This window comes from Dermochelys coriacea, chromosome 7 (genome assembly GCF_009764565.3).
Source record: "Dermochelys coriacea isolate rDerCor1 chromosome 7, rDerCor1.pri.v4, whole genome shotgun sequence".
In the NCBI taxonomy this organism is placed as follows: Eukaryota; Metazoa; Chordata; order Testudines; family Dermochelyidae; genus Dermochelys; species Dermochelys coriacea.
The window spans coordinates 24,573,813-24,596,358 of NC_050074.1; the positions used below are offsets into that span (position 1 = coordinate 24,573,813).

The following is a 22,546-nucleotide window of genomic DNA, read 5'->3' on the forward strand; positions in this document are numbered from 1 at the left end:
ACTACGTGGCTCTGGGAAGAAGGATAAAGGAGTTGGAGGCGCAAGTGGTGTTCTCGTCCATCCTCCCCGTGGAAGGAAAAGGCCTGGGTAGGGACCGTCGAATCGTGGAGGTCAACGAATGGCTACGCAGGTGGTGTCGGAGAGAAGGCTTTGGATTCTTTGACCATGGGATGGTGTTCCATGAAGGAGGAGTGCTGGGCAGAGACGGGCTCCATCTTACGAAGAGAGGGAAGAACATCTTTGCCAGCAGGCTGGCTAACCTAGTGAGGAGGGCTTTAAACTAGGTTCACCAGGGGAAGGAGACCAAAGCCCTGAGGTAAGTGGGAAAGCGGGATACCGGGAGGAAGCACAGGCAGGAATGTCTGTGAGGGGAGGGCTCCTGCCTCATACTGGGAATGAGGGGCGATCAACAGGTTATCTCAAGTGCTTATATACAAATGCACAAAGCCTTGGAAACAAGCAGGGAGAACTGGAGGTCCTGGTGATGTCAAGGAATTATGACGTGATTGGAATAACAGAGACTTGGTGGGATAACTCACATGACTGGAGTACAGTCATGGATGGTTATAAACTGTTCAGGAAGGACAGGCAGGGCAGAAAAGGTGGGGGAGTAGCACTGTATGTAAGGGAGCAGTATGACTGCTCAGAGCTCCGGTACGAAACTGTGGAAAAACCCGAGTGTCTCTGGATTAAGTTTAGAAGTGTGTGCAACAAGAGTGATGTCATGGTGGGAGTCTGCTATAGACCACCGGACCAGGGGGATGAGGTGGATGAGGCTTTCTTCCAGCAACTCACGGAAGCTACTAGATCGCATGCCCTGATTCTCATGGGTGACTTTAATTTTCCTGATATCTGCTGGGAGAGCAATACAGCGGTGCATAGACAATCCAGGAAGTTTTTGGAAAGCGTAGGGGACAATTTCCTGGTGCAAGTGCTAGGGGAGCCAACTAGGGGGAGCGCTTTTCTTGACCTGCTGCTCACAAACCGGGTAGAATTAGTGGGGGAAGCAAAAGTGGATGGGAATCTGGGAGGCAGTGACCATGAGTTGGTTGAGTTCAGGATCCTGACGCAGGGAAGAAAGGTAAGCAGCAGGATACGGACCCTGGACTTCAGGAAAGCAGACTTTGACTCCCTCAGGGAACAGATGGCCAGGATCCCCTGGGGGACTAACATGAAAGGGAAGGGAGTCCAGGAGAGCTGGCTGTATTTCAAGGAATCCCTGTTGAGGTTACAGGGACAAACCATCCCGATGAGTCGAAAGAATAGTAAATATGGCAGGCGACCAGCTTGGCTTAATGGTGAAATCTTAGCGGATCTTAAACATAAAAAAGAAGCTTACAAGAAGTGGAAGGTTGGACATATGACCAGGGAAGAGTATAAAAATATTGCTCGGGCATGTAGGAAAGATATCAGGAGGGCCAAATCGCACCTGGAGCTGCAGCTAGCAAGAGATGTCAAGAGTAACAAGAAGGGTTTCTTCAGGTATGTTGGCAACAAGAAGAAAGCCAAGGAAAGTGTGGGCCCCTTACTGAATGAGGGAGGCAAGCTAGTGACAGAGGATGTGGAAAAAGCTAATGTACTCAATGCTTTTTTTGCCTCTGTTTTCACTAACAAGGTCAGCTCCCAGACTGCTGTGCTGGGCATCACAAAATGGGGAAGAGATGGCCAGCCCTCTGTAGAGATAGAGGTGGTTAGGGACTATTTAGAAAAGCTGGACGTGCACAAGTCCATGGGGCCGGACGAATTGCATCCGAGAGTGCTGAGGGAATTGGCGGCTGTGATTGCAGAGCCCTTGGCCATTATCTTTGAAAACTCGTGGCGAACGGGGGAAGTCCCGGATGACTGGAAAAAGGCTAATGTAGTGCCCATCTTTAAAAAAGGGAAGAAGGAGGATCCTGGGAACTACAGGCCGGTCAGCCTCACCTCAGTCCCTGGAAAAATCATGGAGCAGGTCCTCAAAGAATCAATCCTGAAGCACTTAGAGGAGAGGAAAGTGATCAGGAACAGTCAGCATGGATTCACCAAGGGAAGGTCATGCCTGACTAATCTAATCGCCTTTTATGATGAGATTACTGGTTCTGTGGATGAAGGGAAAGCAGTGGATGTATTGTTTCTTGACTTTAGCAAAGCTTTTGACACGGTCTCCCACAGCATTCTTGTCAGCAAGTTAAGGAAGTATGGGCTGGATGAATGCACTATAAGGTGGGTAGAAAGCTGGCTAGATTGTCGGGCTCAACGGGTAGTGATCAATGGCTCCATGTCTAGTTGGCAGCCGGTGTCAAGTGGAGTGCCCCAGGGGTCGGTCCTGGGGCCCGTTTTGTTCAATATCTTCATAAATGATCTGGAGGATGGTGTGGATTGCACTCTCAGCAAATTTGCGGATGATACTAAACTGGGAGGAGTGGTAGATACGCTGGAGGGGAGGGATAGGATACAGAAGGACCTAGACAAATTGGAAGATTGGGCCAAAAGAAATCTAATGAGGTTCAATAAGGATAAGTGCAGGGTCCTGCACTTAGGATGGAAGAATCCAATGCACCGCTACAGACTAGGGACCGAATGGCTCGGCAGCAGTTCTGCGGAAAAGGACCTAGGGGTGACAGTGGACGAGAAGCTGGATATGAGTCAGCAGTGTGCCCTTGTTGCCAAGAAGGCCAATGGCATTTTGGGATGTATAAGTAGGGGCATAGCGAGCAGATCGAGGGACGTGATCGTTCCCCTCTATTCGACACTGGTGAGGCCTCATCTGGAGTACTGTGTCCAGTTTTGGGCCCCACACTACAAGAAGGATGTGGATAAATTGGAAAGAGTACAGCGAAGGGCAACAAAAATGATTAGGGGTCTAGAGCACATGACTTTCGAGGAGAGGCTGAGGGAGCTGGGATTGTTTAGTCTGCAGAAGAGAAGAATGAGGGGGGATTTGATAGCTGCTTTCAACTACCTGAAAGGGGGTTTCAAAGAGGATGGCTCTAGACTGTTCTCAATGGTAGCAGATGACAGAACGAGGAGTAATGGTCTCAAGTTGCAATGGGGGAGGTTTAGATTGGATATTAGGAAAAACTTTTTCACTAAGAGGGTGGTGAAACACTGGAATGCGTTACCTAGGGAGGTGGTAGAATCTCCTTCCTTAGAGGTTTTTAAGGTCAGGCTTGACAAAGCCCTGGCTAGGATGATTTAACTGGGACTTGGTCCTGCTTTGAGCAGGGGGTTGGACTAGATGACCTTCTGGGGTCCCTTCCAACCCTGATATTCTATGATTCTATGATTCTATGAACAGCGCTTAGTGTTTTCCAGGAAGGAGGGGGGAGGAGGCGGAGAAGAAGCGGGGCCAGGATTTGGGGTAGGGGTTGGAATAGGGGCAGGCAGGGGGCAGAGTTGGGATAGGGACTTTGGGGAAGGGGTGGAGTGGGGGCGGGGCAGCAGGGTATCATTGATGCAGCCCTCGGGTCAACGTACTAGTCCTCACGTGGCCCTCATGGTGATTCGACTTTGAGATCCCTGATTTAGGAGGACTTAAGTCCCTGTGTCCTGGGCACGAGGATTCACCTGATCTGGACAGGGTTGGGGAGGCATACCTTCCCTTAGTAGATCTAGGAGGTGATCTGTTTTTAAGCTTATGAGGGTGCTTGTGTCTTACTGTCATGAAAAGGCCCAGATGAAGGGTCCTTTGCTCCAGTTGTTTCTGCTCCTGAGTCATACACTGAACTAGGAGGTGAACTCTGATGTCTCAGACCAATGTACAGATGGGGTCTCCCCTGGATTTGGCCGGGGCCTGATGGCACGTTCCAAAGGTGTTTCCAAAGCCGGAGTTCTATTGCCTGCCGCATCTGGCTAGGAAAGGAGTGGCAGGTACTGCACTTGGTGGAGATATGAACTTCTTTGATGAAAGAGAGGCAGTGCTAGTGGTCACTGTTGACTAAAAAATAATCAGGGGCAGGAGAAACAATGCTTAAAGCCCAGAACACTGTACATACTCTAAATCCTGCATCAGGAGAACGGAGAATTCCCCGGGGGCAGAGATTTTAAACTATCTAAACTTATAAAAACTACTAACAATAGCAACTAACTGTACAAGAACTTTGAAATATTTAAAAAAAAATTGTCAAAGAGTTTCAGTTCTGGAAATTCCGACTCGGGCCATGTGGCAGTAAAGAAGGAACTTGAGAAGTTTCTGCACTGCCCCTTATGCCCTCAGTATGGAGCACAAGGAGAGCAAGGGATCAGGCAAAGACCCATGGACACTAGTTGCTAGAATTCTCCAGTCTCAGGTGCATGGAATACACAGAGGGACCAGCACTCAAAGAACAAGTATTTGACAGTGGGCTCTTCAATCTAGTAGAGAAAGGTGTAACATGACCCAATGGTTGGAACTTGAAGCTAGACAAATTCAGAATGGAAAACAGAAGCAGAGCTCTAATAACAATGATGTTGACAGACAGATTCATCTGTTTTCCAAATTTCACTGTCAGACAAAGAGCTTATTTTATATTCTGGGATTTGATTTTTCCCATGGCCACATAAATATGCCTGGATCATGCAAGGAATGTCCTCAGATTAGCAAGGGACTAGGATATGGTATTTGGGACTAGAGCCTTGGTTATCTTATGTTTTATGAGTCAGTTGCAAACAGAATTTTAAAAAGTGTGTATCTTCCTCCCTTCCCAATAAAGTCCTTTGTAACTGTAAGCTGTTGCAACACCACCTTACTGCAGAGGCCCCTGTAGAGACCCTCTGACAGCCCCACACAACCACCTCTGACTCAGACTAAGCATAATCCCAATATTTGCATGACACATGAATGATTAAAGGATGGGGAAACATGCCTTATAGTAAAAGGCTCAAGAAACTCAATCTATCTTAACAAAGAAGGTTAAGGAGTGACTTGATCACAGATTGTAAGTACCTACAAGGAGAAGAAAATTTTGGAAAATAATGAAGTCTTTAGTCTATCAGACAAAGGTTTATCAAGACCCAAAGACTGGAAATTGAAACTAGACAAATTCTGACTAGAAAAAAAAAAAAAAGGTGTAAATTTTTAGCAGTGAGGGTGATTAACTATTGGAACAATTTATCTAGTATTGATAAATTGGATTCTCCAAGTCATTAATGAGAATACTGAATACTACCAGATCCAGGGCTGACCCCTGTGATACCCCACTAGATACACCTTCCCACTTTGACGTAAAACCATTGATTACTATGCTTTGAGTATGGTCTTTCAACCAGTTGTACATACACCTTATAGTAATTTCATTTAGACCACATTTCCCTAGTTTGCTTATGAGAATGTCATGTGAGACTGTCTAAAACCTTACTAAAAATCAAGATGTCTACTCTTCCTCCCCCCACCCCCGCAAAACAAACCACCACCAACCAGGCCAGTAATCCTGTCAATAAAGGAAATTAAGTTGGTTTGACATGATTTGCTCTTGACAAATCCATGCTGCCAATTCCTTATAACCCTGTTATCCTCAACATTGTTTAATAATTTGTTCCAGTATCTTTTCAGGTACCAAAGATAGGCTGGGTAGTCTATAATCCCCTGAGTTCTCACTGACCCCTTTTTAAAGACAGGTAGTATGTTTGCCCTTCTCCAGTCCTCTGGGACCTCACCCATCTTCCATGAGCTCTCAAAGAGATTTGCCAGTGGTTCCTAGACTCTTTTAGCTAGTTCCTTAAGTAGTCTATGATTAATTTTATCAGGCCCTGCCAACTTGAATACCTCTAACGCATCTAAATATTCTTTAACCTGTTCCTTCCCCCTTGTTAATATTAGTTGTGTGGAGTATTTGGTCACCATTAACCTTTTTAGTGAAGACTAAAGGAGAACAGGCATTAAACACCTTAGCCTTCTTCATCAGTTATTAGCTCTCTTTCCCTGCTAAATTGAAGGAAAATGTAGGTATTGATTTTCTCTTGCTCCTAATGTAATTAAAAAACCTCTTCTTGACTTGCACGTCCTTTGTTAGGTGTAACCAAGATACAGAAAAATTGAGAGACCTACACAGTCATGCACCAAGTCTGTGAAGAGAAGCCTAACTTTAAGTCCTGTACCTAAACCAAAAGAGCATGCTTGCTCACAAACACCACATGCAGTGTAATCTCAGACCAGAAGTAAAGACCTTGCCTGCAAACAGGAAATGTTCAAAACAAGGACATCTGTGTTTGCTCCCCACCAAGGACAGCCCATCCAGGGACACATCACCTAGTAAGAGCAATGTACAGATGTTGTGTCTGAAACAGCAACTCTTCCCTTGTAATTAAGCAATGGTCTATCATTTGTTCAGATATAAACAATAGGAAAGATTCTTTAAAACTGCATTCGTTTTGTAACTTTAATTGATCTCTTGATTAAACAGATCTGAAGTCTCAATATCACAGATCAAGAAGTAGCAATACAAACTTAGCAGCAGAAACTGAAAAAATCAAAAACAATGCATGGACAATTAGATGAGAACTAGTTATAAATGGCTCAAGGCTGAGGCTAGGCATTATTGGGGATGTGCTCCAAAACCAATACTAAAACTCTGACTGCTGCAAGACACTGAATGTGATGGGGAGGCAGCAAAATTGACTGAGTCAACCCAGAGACACTTTCCATCCTCAATATCAACCAATCTACTGAAGTGCTTCCTGAAGCCCTTGAGGAGGACAGCACACACCAAACCTTCATTTTGCATCTTCCCTTCATACTCCTTTCTCTTCCCTTAGCATTAACAGCCTCAAATACAATAACCAAACCCATGCTAGTTAGGATGAAGCTATGCTCTCAAGATGCATGCTTATACCATTAATTGATTTCAAGTAAAAGGAAGTGCCATGTCCACCTGAAAGCTGCATTAAATCAGACTCCTGAAAGGGGTCTAGTAGTCTGGAAAGGTTGAGAGCCACTGCTTTAACTGGTTTAAATGTAAGATCTCCACTTTTGGGAAATCACTTTGAGACCACTGATGGTCCCTCCTGCCACCCATTTATGACCACTGTACACATTTATTAAGCATCTTCATGAATGCCTCCTATTAAGGAGTAACGGGTATGTCCTCTGGGCCACCAACATAGCTCACATGCAGCAATCCAGGGCATGGAGACAAGTTTTATTGGATTCAAAAAAGCTTAATTATTTTTAATCAATATGCCACAGGTGATGAGAGCCTATCTTAGCAAGTCAAACAAAAAAAAGGCTAAAGATCACTAGTGTATTTCTACTTTAATCATTCAAAACATTCTAGAATTTCAGGTTAAAACATTAAGTCTTTAGCTATGGTAATTAGAAAGGGCTATAATTCCCTTGACTGAGTAATTTAGTTTCAAATAAAATTTCATCTCAAAGCATTAGAGGGCCCTGACATACCATCTCAGTTATTCTGACAGCCTGAAGAAAAATGCTGTTTTATTTCAGTTTCTTGAGAGTGCTTAGAAGTGCAGGCTCAGCTGTAAATCACTACCCGCTGCTTATTCTCTAAAATAAAACTTTATTCTTAGCCTAAGTGCTTATTTGGGACTATGTGAATGCCCTGATTAGGCTCTCTCGCCTGTTAGAAGCTCTGCCACATCAGAAGCAGACAGAAAAAAAAAATCAAGTTCCACAGAAATTTAAGAGATTTACATAACAGATTGCACTTGTATATACATTTATCTGCCCTGTTCAAGAACGAGTTCTGCTTCTTACAAGGTAACGCTATTTCTACAGGATGAAGCCCTGTACTCACTGAAGTCAATGTCAAAATTCACATAGACTTAAAAAGGACCAGAATTTCATCTATTAGCTATCGTGGAGAGCCTTTATTAGGCAGATCTTACCCACGAATGCTTCTACTCCCATGACCCCAGGAAATGACCAGTACTTGCTCCCTCATAAAGAGAGTTAAAACCTAATAGAGCTGTTGCTCATTTGTGCAACACCGTGCACTTTACGATATATGCAACTTTGAGTTCATATTGCTGTCACTCTTGTCTTTCTCCTCCATCTCAATTATCTTGCCACCTGACATGACTTCACTATTTAGATCAGTGGTTTTCAACCTGTGGTCCGCACACTGTGTGAAGGGCCCGCGAGAGGCGACTATGAAAATAAAGTTTCAGATCCCAGAAAAGGCATTCCATTTTTCTGATCAATCAAAAGTATGTGAATACCCCACCCTACAGGTCAAAACCCAGAAGTGTTGTCATTACCTTAGAAGCCCACGGTTTAGCACCCTTTCTCACGCTGCATCAAATGCCGCGCCGAGCACGTGCAACATTTATCATTGAATTCTGTTCAGTCAGTTTTCAGTCTAATATTTCTATGGTAGGGGTTCATGGACCACAGACTGAATTTGCATAGGGGCCTGGACCTCCATTTGAAAATTTTTAGGGATTTGCACATCAAAAAGAGGTTGAAAACAACTGATTGAGATACGAAGCTCTTTGGAACAGGGCCTGCCTTATTTTGCATTGTTACCTCACCCAGTACAATAGGGTTCCAATCCTACAATACAAATTAATAAGAGGGCAATGACAAGTTTCAAGGAATTACCTCAAGTTCACACCCTAAAGCAACCTGGGTAAAATAACTAACACTGTTATTCCTATGCATATAAATAGCCAGTCCTTTTCTGAGTATCACTAAAATACTGGCTCAATACTCTGCTCCAAGAGTGAATTTCACAGACTGCTTACACACAGACTGCATGAAGTAGAATTTTAATTTAATCATGTGCCTATTTATTCTGGTAACAAGGGACATGGTAAATAGCCTGAGACACTCCTTAAACATTTTAGCTCTCTTGGTCGTATCATCTTTCCAAATTAAGCAATCCATACTTTTTCCACCCCCTCACAAACGGAAATGTTGTTCCATCCAGTATCCTACTTTTGTCGTCCTTCTCTAGACCTTCTATATTTCCTGCTTTTCAGAGAAGGGGAGACCCAAACCAAATGCAGTATCCAAGTTAGGGAGAGCTCAAATGATTTTGACAATGCTAGTGTAATATTTTCCATGCTATTTTTTATTTCCTTAATATAGCCGAGCAGCAGCTTATTTGTTACAGGACATCTCCCATTTTAGACAGAAATGTCTCCACGTCAACCTGCCACTTGTTCTTGATAAATTCTGATCCAGCAACAGGAGGCCAGAGTTTTATAAGACTGACATTATCTCCTCACTATACATAATGCAGTATTAATATCAGTTATTTTTAATAGTGGATTAGGGACTGGGACAGTGTAGAGATTGAGCCACAGAGGCAAGGCTAAATTGTAGTTTAAGCACCCAGTCGAAGATCAGAAAAAGGAAGCCACTGCAATGCAAGCAGCTCTGGGAGTAGAGAGAAGCTTCTCAATCCTTAGCCCCAAGTAAAAGACTTCATAAATGATGCGAAAGCCAAGCTAGTCCTCAGAGGCTCTGATAAAGGCAGAGATCAAAGTGAGGCATAGTAGCTGCAAACAGGAAGTGCTGCTCCAAGCTTGACTTGTCTTCTCTAATAATTACCGTAACAGAAAGTTAAACTAGTGAAGTAGAGTGACTTTTTCCTTCTCACAGGAGGAAGCCATGCAACAATGGAACCTTCTCTCACTGCCAGGAACTTGTGTCCTTGCAGGGGGAAGGTCAATTATTCCCAATGTAGCCGTAGCATCACAATGGTAATTTTCCCCACTCAGAGTCAACTCCTTTTTACAAGGAAAAAAAGAAGTCCCAGAGCAACAAAAAGGCATATCCTTAAGTTGAAGGGAGCATGAAAGAAAGTCACCTCTCTGGCCAAGACAGCCTCCAAAAGCCAAAGGAAAAACTAAGTCTACCCTTGCACTGTTGGCGTTTTATATCCATTTAGGCCTGTCAATTTCATTTATTACCACCTCTCTTACTGAAGTGCCTAGGAGCCCTAAATATGGACAAGGACCCCATTGGGCTAAGCACTGTATAAAAAACAGAATACAGTCCCTGCCCCAAAGAGTGTACATCAGTATAAAACTAGAGGGTTACACACTTGGTTGCTTCAGGAGGCTGCACATGCTAAGGGCTCCTTACATTCCTCCACACTACCCCACCATGTGTCACCCTCCCATCCCCCTCTATTTCATGGGTTCCCTGAAACACCTCCCAACTCCTCCTTCATGCCAGGAGCTCTGTGCTCTCCCCCCCCGCCATCTCTTTTCCACCATGTTGGGAAAATGTTTATGGGGAGCGCCTCCCACACATGAGGGGAAGCATGGGAAATGCTTATTTGAAAACTTAAGAGGTAAGTGGAGGCTGGCATCCTGGGCTGATCAGCAGAAGGAATCAACATCTCAGTAGATTCATAGATATTAGGTCAGAAGAGACCATTCTGATCATCGAGTCCGACCTCCTGCACAACGCAGGCCACAGAATCTCACCCACCTACTCCTGCGAAAAACCTCACCTATGTGTGAGCTACTGAAGTCTTCAAATCGTGGTTTAGAGACTTCAAGGAGCAGAGAATCCTCCCTCAAGTGACCCATACCCCATGCTACAGAGAAAGGCGAAAAACCTCCAGGGCCTCTTCCAATCTGCCCAGGAGGAAAATTCCTTCCCGACCCCAAATATGGCAATCAGCTAAACCCTGAGCATATGGGCAAGATTCACCAGCCACATACTACAGAAAATTCTTTTCTGGGTAACTCGGATCCCATCCTTCTAATATCCCATCTCAGGGGATTAGGCCTATTTACCCTGAATATTTAAAGATCAATTAATTACCAAAATCCCATCATACCATCTCCTCCATAAACTTATCGAGTAGAATCTTAAAGCCAGATAGATCTTTTGCCCCCACTGCTTCCCTTGGAAGGCTATTCCAAAACTTCACTCCTCTGATGGTTAGAAACCTTCGTCTAATTTCAAGTCTAAACTTCCTGGTGGCCAGTTTATACCCATTTGTTCTTGTGTCCACATTGGTGCTGAGCTTAAATAATTCCTCTCCCTCTCCGGTATTTATCCCTCTGATATATTTATAGAGAGCAATCATATCTCCCCTCAACCTTCTTTTAGTTAGGCTAAACAAGCCAAGCACCTTAAGTCTCCTTTCGTAAGACAAGTATTCCATTCCTCAGATCATCCTAGTAGCCCTTCTCTGTACCCGCTCCAGTTTGAATTCATCCTTTTTAAACATGGGAGACCAGAACTGCACACAGTATTCCAGGTGAGGTCTCACCAGTGCCTTGTATAATGGTATTAAAACCTCCTTATCCCTACTGGAAATGCCTCTCCTGATGCATCCCAAAACAGCATTAGCTTTTTTCACAGCCACATCACATTGGCAGCTCATAGTCATTCTATGATCAACCAATACTCCAAGGTCCTTCTCCTCTTCCATTACTTCTAATTGATGCGTCCCCAACTTATAACTAAAATTCTTGTTATTAATCCCTAAATGCATGACCTTACACTTCTCACTATTAAATTTTATCCTATTACTATTACTCCAGTTTACAAGGTCATCCACATCCTTCTGTATGATATCCCGGTCCTTCTCTAAATTGGCAATACCTCCCAGCTTTGTATTATCCGCAAACTTTATTAGCACACTCCCACTTTTTGTGCCAAGGTCAGTAATAAAAAGATTAAATAAGATTGGTCCCAAAACTGATCCCTGAGGATCTCCACTGGTAACCTCTCTCCAGCCTGACAGTTCGCCTTTCAGTAGGGTGGAGAATAGACCATGAAGAGCCTTGAAAATGCAGACAAGTAGCCTAAGTTGGATGCAATTAAAAGGGGAGAGCCAATGGAGGAATGCTGTCATAAATATGGAGAGAAGGGAAGCATAAAATCTTTCCTTGGCAGCTGTACTGAATTGCCCTACCTGTAAGGGTTAAGTAGGTCAAATAACTTAGTTGGCACCTGACCAGAAGGACCAACGAGGAAAGAAGATACTTTCAAATCTGGAGATGAAAAGTTTTGTTTGTGGCTCTCTTTGTTGTTCCTCTCTGGACGGAGAGAGAAGCCAAGCTGGTACAACATCTCCTGAAAATATACCTGGAATATTCCATCTAAAAAAAAAAAAAAAAAAAAATCACAGAAATTGTAAGTAAGGCAAGGAAATGCATTAGGTTATCTTTTGTTTTAGCTTGTGACTTTTCCTAAGCTACAAAGGTAGTTTTATTCCTGTTTTTGTAACTAAAGCTGAACCAGAGGGGAATCCTCTGTTTTAAAATCTTTTTATTTACCCTGTAAAGTTACCTTTCATTTTGATTTTGCAGGTGTAATTTTTTTTTTTTTTTATATAAATAAAGTTCTTCTTTTAAGAACCTGATTGATTTTCAGTGCCCTGAAGACAAAGGGTCTGGTCTGTGCTCACATTGCTAACCAATTGGTTGGTATATTATTCTCAAGCCTCTCCAAGAAAGGGGTGAAGGGGCTTGGGGGGATAGGGATTCCAAGTGTCCCTTCCCTGAAATTTTATGTAAATCACTTGGTGGCGGCAGCAGCAATACCGTCCAAGGACAAGGAAAGGAATTTGCACCTTGGGGAAGTTTTTAACCTAAGCTGGTAGAACATAAGCTATGGGGGTCTTTCATGCAGGTCCCCACATCTGTATCCTAGAATTCAGAGTGTGTGTGTGTGGGGGGGAGAACCCTGACAGATGCAAAGAGAGGGGTGACATGCTCAAAGTGATGGGCGAGGAAAATGATCTTTGCTGCAGCATTCTGAATGGGTATAAGCTAGGCCAGTCTGTATTTATCAAGGTTAGATACGTGGATGTTGCAGTAATCAAGACACAAAATGAAGACAACCTGGATGAGAGTTTTAGCTGTGTGCATGAACAGGAAAGGTCAAATCTTAGAGATATTATGCAGAAAGAAATGGCAATATTTAGACATAGCTTGGACGTGAAAACCTAGAGAGAGGTCCAGATGACGCACAAGTTATGGGCCTGCCTGACAGGTAGGATGGTGGTGTTGTCCACAGTGACTGAGAAAGGAGAAAGAGAAAGTGGCTTGGGAGAAGATTAAGAGCTGTATTTTAGCCTTTGAGCTTCAACCGGTGGTTACCCGTCCACAAGGAGATGTCAGAAAGATTTTAATTTGGACACCAGGAGATAGGTCTGGAGTACAGAGGTATAGAGTAGGGGTGGGCAAACTATGGCCCGTGGGCTGGATCCAGCCCCTCAGGGCTCTGGATCTGGCCCACAGGATTGCTCCCCGTGGTGCCGCAGGCCCCCTGCCACTTTCGGAAGCAACCAGCCCCACATCCCTGAGGCCCCAGGGGGGAAGAGCAGAGGGCTCCGTGCACTGCCCTTGCCTCCAGGTACCACCCCCCGCAGCCCCCATTGGCCAGGAATGGGGAACTGTGGCCAATGAGGAGCTTTGGAGGAGATACCTGGAGGCATGGCAAGGGCAGCACACAGAGCTCTTTGGGCCCCCCCCGGGGCCACGCAGGGTCATGGTGCCGGCCGCTTCCTAGAGCGGCGCCGTGTGGGGCCAGGGCAGGCATGCAGGGAGCCTGCCCTGGTCCCGGTGCATGCCGCTGCTACCCTGGAGCCACTTTAGGTAAGCGGCGCTGGACCGGAGCCCAAACCCCTCCTGCACCCTGCCCCCCAACTCCCTGCTCTAAGCCCCCTGCTGCACCCCGCACCCCAACTCCCTGCCCTAAGCCCCCTGCTGCATCCTGCACTCCTCCTGCACCCCAACCCCTTGCCGCATCTTACACCCTTCCTGCACCCCAAGCCCCCGCCCTGAGCCCCCGCCGCACCCCAACCCCCACCCTGAGCCCCCGCCGCACCCACACCCCTCCTGCACTCCTGCCCTGAGCCCCCGCCGCACCCCTCTTGCGCCCAACTTCCAGCCCTGAGCCCCCTTCTGCACTCCGCATCCCAACCCCCTCCTCTGAGCCCCCTCATACAGCCCTCACCCCTCCTCTGCCCCAATCCCTTACCCTGAGCCCGTTCCTGCACTCTGCACCCCCTCCCAAAACCCACACTCCCACCCCCTGCCCTGCATACAATTTCCTCACCCAGACATGGCCCTCGGCCCAAAAAGTTTGCCCACCCCATCCTAGAGTCAGCAGCATGGAGATTGCAGTTGAATGTGTGTTTGCAGAGGAGATTAGCCAGAGCTGGAGGGAGAAGGGGACCAAGGGCAGATCCCTGTGGAACTCCCATGAGGAGGATCCTCCACTGAAGAATCAATTAAAGAGACAGGAGAACCAGGAGAAGACAATTACAGAATACCAGCGCGAAGAGCATGATCATCTGTGTCAAAGGCAGCTGACAGGTCAGGAAGGATGAGGATGGGGTAGTAATTCTGAGAGCCAGCTCTGAAAAAGTCATTAGAGACTTTGGCAAGAGCAATTTCAGTGGTGTGCCAGAGGCAGAAGCCATACTGGAGAGAGTTCAGGATAGAATTTGTGGGAGATGGACTCCACAGAGCAATCGTAAACAGTGTGTGCACACCAAGCTTTGAGATGAAAGAGAGAAGAGAGACGGGGTAGTAGCTGGAGAGACAGGTGGGGACAGGTTTTGTTTTTTTTTTTTGTTTTTTTAAGATTGGAAAGACTAATGCTTGTTTGTCCTGAGGGGAAAGAACCAGAGGAGAGCGAGAGGTCAAGGCAAAGAGTAAGGGAGGGGATGATAGCGGGTGAGAGGGTGATCAAGAGATGGAATTGGATCACTGGGGCAACAGCAAGGTTATAGAATATGAGAAGCTTCTGCATCTGTCACAGAGGAGAAAGAGGCAATAGTTGTAGGAGAGGAAAGGAAGGCAACAAAAGGGACTTATAAAATTGACAAAATAGGATGTCTTTAAAAAAAAAATCAGAGATCCTATGTGGAGAGAGAATTGGAGTCAAGAGGACGGGAAGGTTTGAGAAGTAGGTTAAAAGGTGGCACTTGTGAGCATGAGATTCAATTAAGCTGAAAAGTAAAGCTACTTAGCAAGGAAGATGGCATAACTGAAGCTGCAGGAAACTAATTTGTAAGGGAGGAAGTCAGTCTGGTGATAGGTTTCAGAGTAGCAGCCGTGTTAGTCTGTATTCGCAAAAAGAAAAGGAGTACTTGTGGCACCTTAGAGACTAACAAATTTATTAGAGCATAAGCTTTCGTGAGCTACAGCCAGAAGTACTCAGCAGCCGAAAAGCAGGAATGGCAGAAGTGGATGCTGGGGGTGACCAGGGCTGGAGGTTGGCAGGACAAACCTTGTAATGGGGGAGAGGGACAACAGAGTCAAGGATGGTGGCAAATAAAGCATGGAGAGAATCAACAACCATATCAACGGAAGCAAGGAAGAGACGGCAGGAAAGAGAGGGATGAGAGCATACGAGAAGTCATCAGTGCTGATGGAATGGAAGTCACAGAGAGGGCATGCGGGAGGTGCTGTTGGGCGATGCTGAAAGAGACCAGGAGTGAGCTGGACAGGGGGATCGGGGCAACAGAGAGATAGAAAGACCAGAGCCGTCCCTAGCAATTCTGAGGCCCTACACAGCCCACACCGGGCAGGGGGAGGAGAGAAGCAGGAGGGTGGGCCCCAGGTCTCCACAGAGGAGGGGGTGGGTCTGGCTTGGGGGGTAAGGGGGAACCCCCCCAGCACTGAGCGGCAGCACGGCTGAGGCCGGGTTGCTGCACTTCCCGCCCCCAGTGAGTGCAGCCCAAGCCCTGCTGCACAACTCAGGGGAGTGGGGGCGGGGAAGGGGCAGGAGCCCTGGGGAAGAGCCGGAGCAGGGGCTGGAGCAGCATGCAGCTGTGCAGGGCACCAAGAAATTTGGTGCCCCAAATTTCCTGGTGCCCTACACAGCTGCGTACTTTGCGTACGGGTAAGGATGGCCCTGGCAAAGACCAATCAAGTGAGCGGCCGTTCTGGTGAGTGGGACAGTTGAACTAGGGAAGCAGGTTGAATGAAGAGGTGAGGATGTGGAAACGTGCAGCTAGGGCGTTTGATGGGTCATCAACAAGGAAATTAAAATCCCCACGGATGTATGTGGGAGACTGTGAGGAGAGGAAGAGTGAGAGCCAGGAATTGAAATCAGAGAGAAAGGTCATGGGGAGGAATTGGGAAAACAAACAGTGGATGACAGTGACATGGAGGGGGAGAGGAGAGAAAAAGTGAGGTGCAGTGCTGTTCTAATAAGAAAGAGCAGGAAGGGGGAAGAGAGAGAGAGAGGAGAAACCTAACATCCCCACCGCGGTCTGACACAAGGGAGGGAACATTAGAGGAAGAGAGGCCTCTGTAAGAGAGGACAGCTGAAGAAGCAGTGTCAGACAAAGGGATCTAGATATCAGAGCTAGGAACTAGAAGTAGCGAGATACGAATTAGTCATGGATGGCTAACGTTTGAAGAGGGGGAGTGAGCATTCTAGAAAGAGTAAGGGAGGAGGGAGAAGGATTGGCATGAGGTCAGGGACAGCAGCATAAGAGGGGCGGGGCTGGGTGTGGAAGGTACAGAAGATGAGATGGAGAAAGGGCCAGGTTGGGGCAAATGACACCAATGAGGAGGAGGAGGAAGGTGTGATGTGGGATAAGGATTTGTGTTGGTGGGAGGACATAGGGAGATTGGGATGGGGACAGAAAGAGGAGCTGGTTGAATTTGTGGGAACTGTAAAGAGGAGAGGGCAACAAGGAAGGGGAAACTGAGCCACTGGGGGGAAATAGGGAAGATGGGGAAGAACAGAAGTTGTGATGGGACATGGTGAGAACTATGCACAAGTGGCAGATGGGTAAGATTACATTAGAAAAGCAGAGTGTGAAAGTTTTCATTCCATGCCTTCCATTAATGCGATCACTGCAAATCTGCAGCAACAAATCTAATATTTCAAGGGCATGGTGGGAAGGAGAGCTCAGTGGTTTGAGCACTGGCCTGCTAAACCCAGGGTTGTGAGTTCAATCCTTGAGGGGCCCATTTAGGGATTTGGGGCAAAAAATTGGGGATTGGTCCTGCTTTGAGTAGGGGGTTGGACTGGATGACCTCCTGAGGTCCTTTCCAACCCTGATATTCTATGATTCATGAGATAACTCCTCCTTGGATAGGATTTGCCACTCCAGGTGAGACAATCAAATCCCAGTGTCTTGACACTAGCAGGGCCCAATACCAGATGCCTCTAGAGCAGTGTTTCTCAACCTTTTTGATACCAGGGACCGGCTTGCTGCCTTCCTAAACTATGTCACAGAGATCTCAGGGACTGGAGCCAGTCCATGGACCGGTCAATGAGAAATACTGCTCTAGAAAAAAAAGTAGTAGCCCCTCCCTGTAACAGGCTTGTCAGTTCAGAGTCATATACTTAGTCAGCAACATCAGAGGAGAACCCTGTGATAGACTGATTGCCACAATACATCAATCCAGGGCTCAGGAATTGCAACACTTGCCTCCTTAACCAAGTGTCACTAGTAGTTCATATCTTACTGGAATCTTCTGTTCGTCACAGCTTATAAATACCTTCAGAGTAACCTTAAGAGGAAGGATAGAAATTATTCAGGTTTCAGAGTAGCAGCCGTGTTAGTCTGTATTCGCAAAAAGAAAAAGGAGTACTTGTGGCACCTTAGAGACTAACAAATTTATTAGAGCATAAGCTTTCGTGAGCTACAGCTCACTTCATTGGATGCATGTGGTGGAAAAAAAGTTTTTCCACCAAATGCATCCAATGAAGTGAGCTGTAGCTCACGAAAGCTTATGCGCTAATAAATTTGTTAGTCTCTAAGGTGCCACAAGTACTCCTTTTCTTTTTGAGAAATTATTCAGTTTCAGAGACAACTGGACAAAAAGGAATGACCAGAAACTGAAGAAGAAAGAGTTCAGGTTACATATTAGGGAAACATTTTTAGAGTCAGTAGTTGGGTAGTGGAGGCTCCCTGATTGCAGTAATATTAGAAGAGATTAGATAAAATGCTTTGCAGTCTACACAAATACAGCACTGTTGACATGAAGCCAACTCTGGGGTGGCAGGCAGCAATCAACTAGCACACAGCAACAAGCACAATAGCGGAATATGGGAGGGAAAGTGTTAGCTAAGAACACAAGGGCAAACCCTAACTCTTATGAAAATCAGCAGGAGATCATTAAAGTCTACACAAAGCAGATAGAATCCTACTTTTTAGAGTCTCCTCTTTAAGCCCCATACTCTGTAAGCTGCATGGAACCCATATTTTTCTGTGCTAGGAAGGATAAAGGGCTGAGGTGACCCTGCCAGGAAGCTAGGTGTTGGAAACCTGAGGCTTGCATCTCTGGCCACTAGGGCTAGGTAAGTATTAGTAAGAAGGCTGAAGCAACTCTTCTCTACTTTGTTCTCCAAGAAAGGAGAAGTTAGCCTTGCAAACTGCAGTGGGTCAGATTTCATGTACCAAGTAGCCTTTTCTGGCCTTGCAGTCTAGATGCTGCTAGCGTCGACTCCATCATCCTCTCTGCTGGAGCGTAAGCAGTCTTCTAGTGCTGGAGTGGTTCAATCCAAACCTTCATAGGCTGGAAGCCGGAACTTGGAACAGTTCCAGATTCCCATTAAGTAATTACACATCTCACCATTATAACATATGGGCTCTTTAACCCAGTGAAAGGACCCTTGTTATTCATTACACTTAGCCATCTCCCCTATTCAGCAGCCACTCTTCCCTGATACAGAGAATAACACCCCTGCTCCAAAGGAAGCTTTTTAAATGGAATTTTTTACTACTTCATATAAAACTTCAAAAGGCTGATCTTCTGTAAAGAATGACTGTCTCCGACTGAAAAGCCAGCTCCAATTTAATCTCCATATTCTTCTGCTGCTCAGAAACCACATAAGCGTCACCCATACAATTTGTGACGAAAACTAGACCTCCTGCCAACTGGCTTCTTCCCATTTAATCAGAAGATATGAAGCTTTTGTGTTGATGATTTCAGTAAGACAGCATCTGCCTGGCATTAGCTAATAGTAGCGTTTGTCTCTGCTATGTCAGTAACTCAAAGCAATTATCTTATGTGCCATTACTAGACAGCTCAGTGTTGAGTACAGATTCTCACTTGTTTGATCAGCAGCACCTGTTAGCAATGTTAGCAAGCAAAACTGTAACAAACTACAAAGCTATTTCAGAGTCTGCCAGCACCATTGTGAAATCTCCATTTGCAATTTACAGCTCAGCCGAGGCTTCACATATAAGGTCTAAATTCAAGCAAGCAACCACTTTTGCTTCAAATTCTGTGCTTGTTCTTATGCAAAAGTAGGAGAGTGCCCATGATCTTTCCCTCAGGCCTGATCTATACTTAAAAATTTATGCAGGAAAAGCTATGTTGATTAGGGGAATGGGTTTTTTTTTTGTTTTTTGTTTTTTTAAAAACCAGAATAGCTATATTGCCAGTATAAACCCTAGCATAGAGGCAGTTTATATGGGCAAAAACATGCCTTTGTCAGTATAGCTTAAGTCTCTTGGAGAACTGGTGTAAACTGTGCCAACAGAAACACGTTTATGCCAGTAGAAGCTACCTCTATGCTAGGATGGTTTGCCAGTATAGTTCTACATACAGAAGTACACCAGCAAAACTTTTCAAGAGTAGAAAAGACCTTGTTTATTTTTTTAGGAACCTATCACTAGTATTTACCCCCCGGACGATTGAAATACTCTTTACTAATCCATAATATAGCCAACACAGAACTATAGCAGTGAAAAACTTATAGAAATATTAACAGCAATTAAATGTTTTTTAAATCAATCTGCCGTTAACTGCACTCGGTTGTAACCCTCAAATCACACCAGGCACCATGCATTCTTCCCTTCGCTTAGCCCACAACCTATTTTCTAAAGTCATCAGATGTCGCTAAAAAGAAGTTTGCTACTACACTTGCGTCTCCCTATTTCATGGCAATACTGTTGAAATTACTGGGATTAAAGCAGAAAATGTCAGCAATTTTGTAAGTGGAGGACACCAACAAACTAGAAACTTCACTTCTGTACTCTCTGGCAGCTTATGAAGAATACGTTAAGAAGAGTTGTTTTTAATATGGATTGCATGTTCTTCCCAAAGAAGTTAAGGTATGAATTTTCCACCTGTGTTATAAATGAGGGAGAAGCCTGAAAACTTAAAAAGAAAGGTAATTCTCCTGGTATGGCCAGGGAAAACTCACCTGCTCTCTGCAAAAGTTCACCATTCACATTATTTTAATTTGCTTGTTGTGAGTAAGATTCTTCTGGGAAGCATTAGCAGTATGAGATGCTTACTTCTTTTGACTGTGATTGTCGTGACATGTACTGCTTACCAACAACCTGATTGCACTATTAATGAATCTGCTGACTTATGTTTGCAATGGTGACTCCTTCCGTTGGCAACATGCTCTCCTTCCCTGCTCAGTACACACTGTCACTAATTGTTAGCTTCATTATTCTTGTAGTGATCATGGTGACATTAATTACCTCTCAGCATCTTGTCATTAATTAGCATCATAGAATCATAGAATATCAGGGTTGGAAGGGACCCCAGAAGGTCATCTAGTCCAACCCCCTGCTCAAAGCAGGACCAAGTCCCAGTTAAATCATCCTAGCCAGGGCTTGGTCAAGCCTGACCTTAAAAACCTCTAAGGTAGGAGATTCTACCACCTCCCTAGGTAACGCATTCCAGTGTTTCACCACCCTCTTAGTGAAAAAGTTTTTCCTAATATCCAATCTAAACCTCCCCCATTGCAACTTGAGACCATTACTCCTCGTTCTGTCATCTGCTACCATTGAGAACAGTCTAGAGCCATCCTCTTTGAAACCCCCTTTCAGGTAGTTGAAAGCAGCTATCAAATCCCCCCTCATTCTTCTCTTCTGCAGACTAAACAATCCCAGCTCCCTCAGCCTCTCCTCATAAGTCATGTGCTCTAGACCCCTAATCATTTTTGTTGCCCTTCGCTGTACTCTTTCCAATTTATCCACATCCTTCTTGTAGTGTGGGGCCCAAAACTGGACACAGTACTCCAGATGAGGCCTCACCAGTGTCGAATAGAGGGGAACGATCACGTCCCTCGATCTGCTCGCTATGCCCCTACTTATACATCCCAAAATGCCATTGGCCTTCTTGGCAACAAGGGCACACTGCTGACTCATATCCAGCTTCTCGTCCACTGTCACCCCTAGGTCCTTTTCCGCAGAACTGCTGCCGAGCCATTCGGTCCCTAGTCTGTAGCGGTGCATTGGATTCTTCCATCCTAAGTGCAGGACCCTGCACTTATCCTTATTGAACCTCATTAGATTTCTTTTGGCCCAATCTTCCAATTTGTCTAGGTCCTTCTGTATCCTATCCCTCCCCTCCAGCGTATCTACCACTCCTCCCAGTTTAGTATCATCCGCAAATTTGCTGAGAGTGCAATCCACACCATCCTCCAGATCATTTATGAAGATATTGAACAAAACGGGCCCCAGGACCGACCCCTGGGGCACTCCACTTGACACCGGCTGCCAACTAGACATGGAGCCATTGATCACTACCCGTTGAGCCCGACAATCTAGCCAGCTTTCTACCCACCTTATAGTGCATTCATCCAGCCCATACTTCCTTAACTTGCTGACAAGAATGCTGTGGGAGACCGTGTCAAAAGCTTTGCTAAAGTCAAGAAACAATACATCCACTGCTTTCCCTTCATCCACAGAACCAGTAATCTCATCATAAAAGGCGATTAGATTAGTCAGGCATGACCTTCCCTTGGTGAATCCATGCTGACTGTTCCTGATCACTTTCCTCTCCTCTAAGTGCTTCAGGATTGATTCTTTGAGGACCTGCTCCATGATTTTTCCAGGGACTGAGGTGAGGCTGACCGGCCTGTAGTTCCCAGGATCCTCCTTCTTCCCTTTTTTAAAGATGGGCACTACATTAGCCTTTTTCCAGTCATCCGGGACTTCCCCCGTTCGCCACGAGTTTTCAAAGATAATGGCCAAGGGCTCTGCAATCACAGCCGCCAATTCCCTCAGCACTCTCGGATGCAATTCGTCCGGCCCCATGGACTTGTGCACGTCCAGCTTTTCTAAATAGTCCCTAACCACCTCTATCTCTACAGAGGGCTGGCCATCTCTTCCCCATTTTGTGATGCCCAGCACAGCAGTCTGGGAGCTGACCTTGTTAGTGAAAACAGAGGCAAAAAAAGCATTGAGTACATTAGCTTTTTCCACATCCTCTGTCACTAGCTTGCCTCCCTCATTCAGTAAGGGGCCCACACTTTCCTTGGCTTTCTTCTTGTTGCCAACATACCTGAAGAAACCCTTCTTGTTACTCTTGACATCTCTTGCTAGCTGCAGCTCCAGGTGCGATTTGGCCCTCCTGATATCTTTCCTACATGCCCGAGCAATATTTTATACTCTTCCCTGGTCATATGTCCAACCTTCCACTTCTTGTAAGCTTCTTTTTTATGTTTAAGATCCGCTAGGATTTCACCATTAAGCCAAGCTGGTCGCCTGCCATATTTACTATTCTTTCGACTCATCGGGATGGTTTGTCCCTGTAACCTCAACAGGGATTCCTTGAAATACAGCCAGCTCTCCTGGACTCCCTTCCCTTTCATGTTAGTCCCCCAAAACTTATTAAATAGAGATGTGGTGTGACTTGTTTGCATTCTTGTCTCAGACAGTCCAGTGAACTGTTTAAAGCAAAGCTTCAGTCAGAGAAAGTTTTTTCCATGTCAGTTCTA

General features: G+C 45.4%; 1 protein-coding gene across 7 annotated transcripts in view; it reads right to left on the reverse strand.

Moving 5' to 3' along the window:
* NCKIPSD (NCK interacting protein with SH3 domain) overlaps nucleotides 1-22,546 on the reverse strand; it is a 106,730-nt gene that overhangs the window by 79,576 nt on the left and 4,608 nt on the right. Inside the window, exon 1 of one of the 7 annotated variants that reach the window (XM_043518207.1) lies at nucleotides 11,799-11,985. The exons of the other annotated variants lie outside the window; for them this stretch is intronic. The gene's annotated coding sequence lies outside the window, so the exon portion shown is untranslated. Of the gene's footprint in view, nucleotides 1-11,798; nucleotides 11,986-22,546 lie in introns of those variants that run through there. 7 annotated transcript variants of the gene reach the window in all.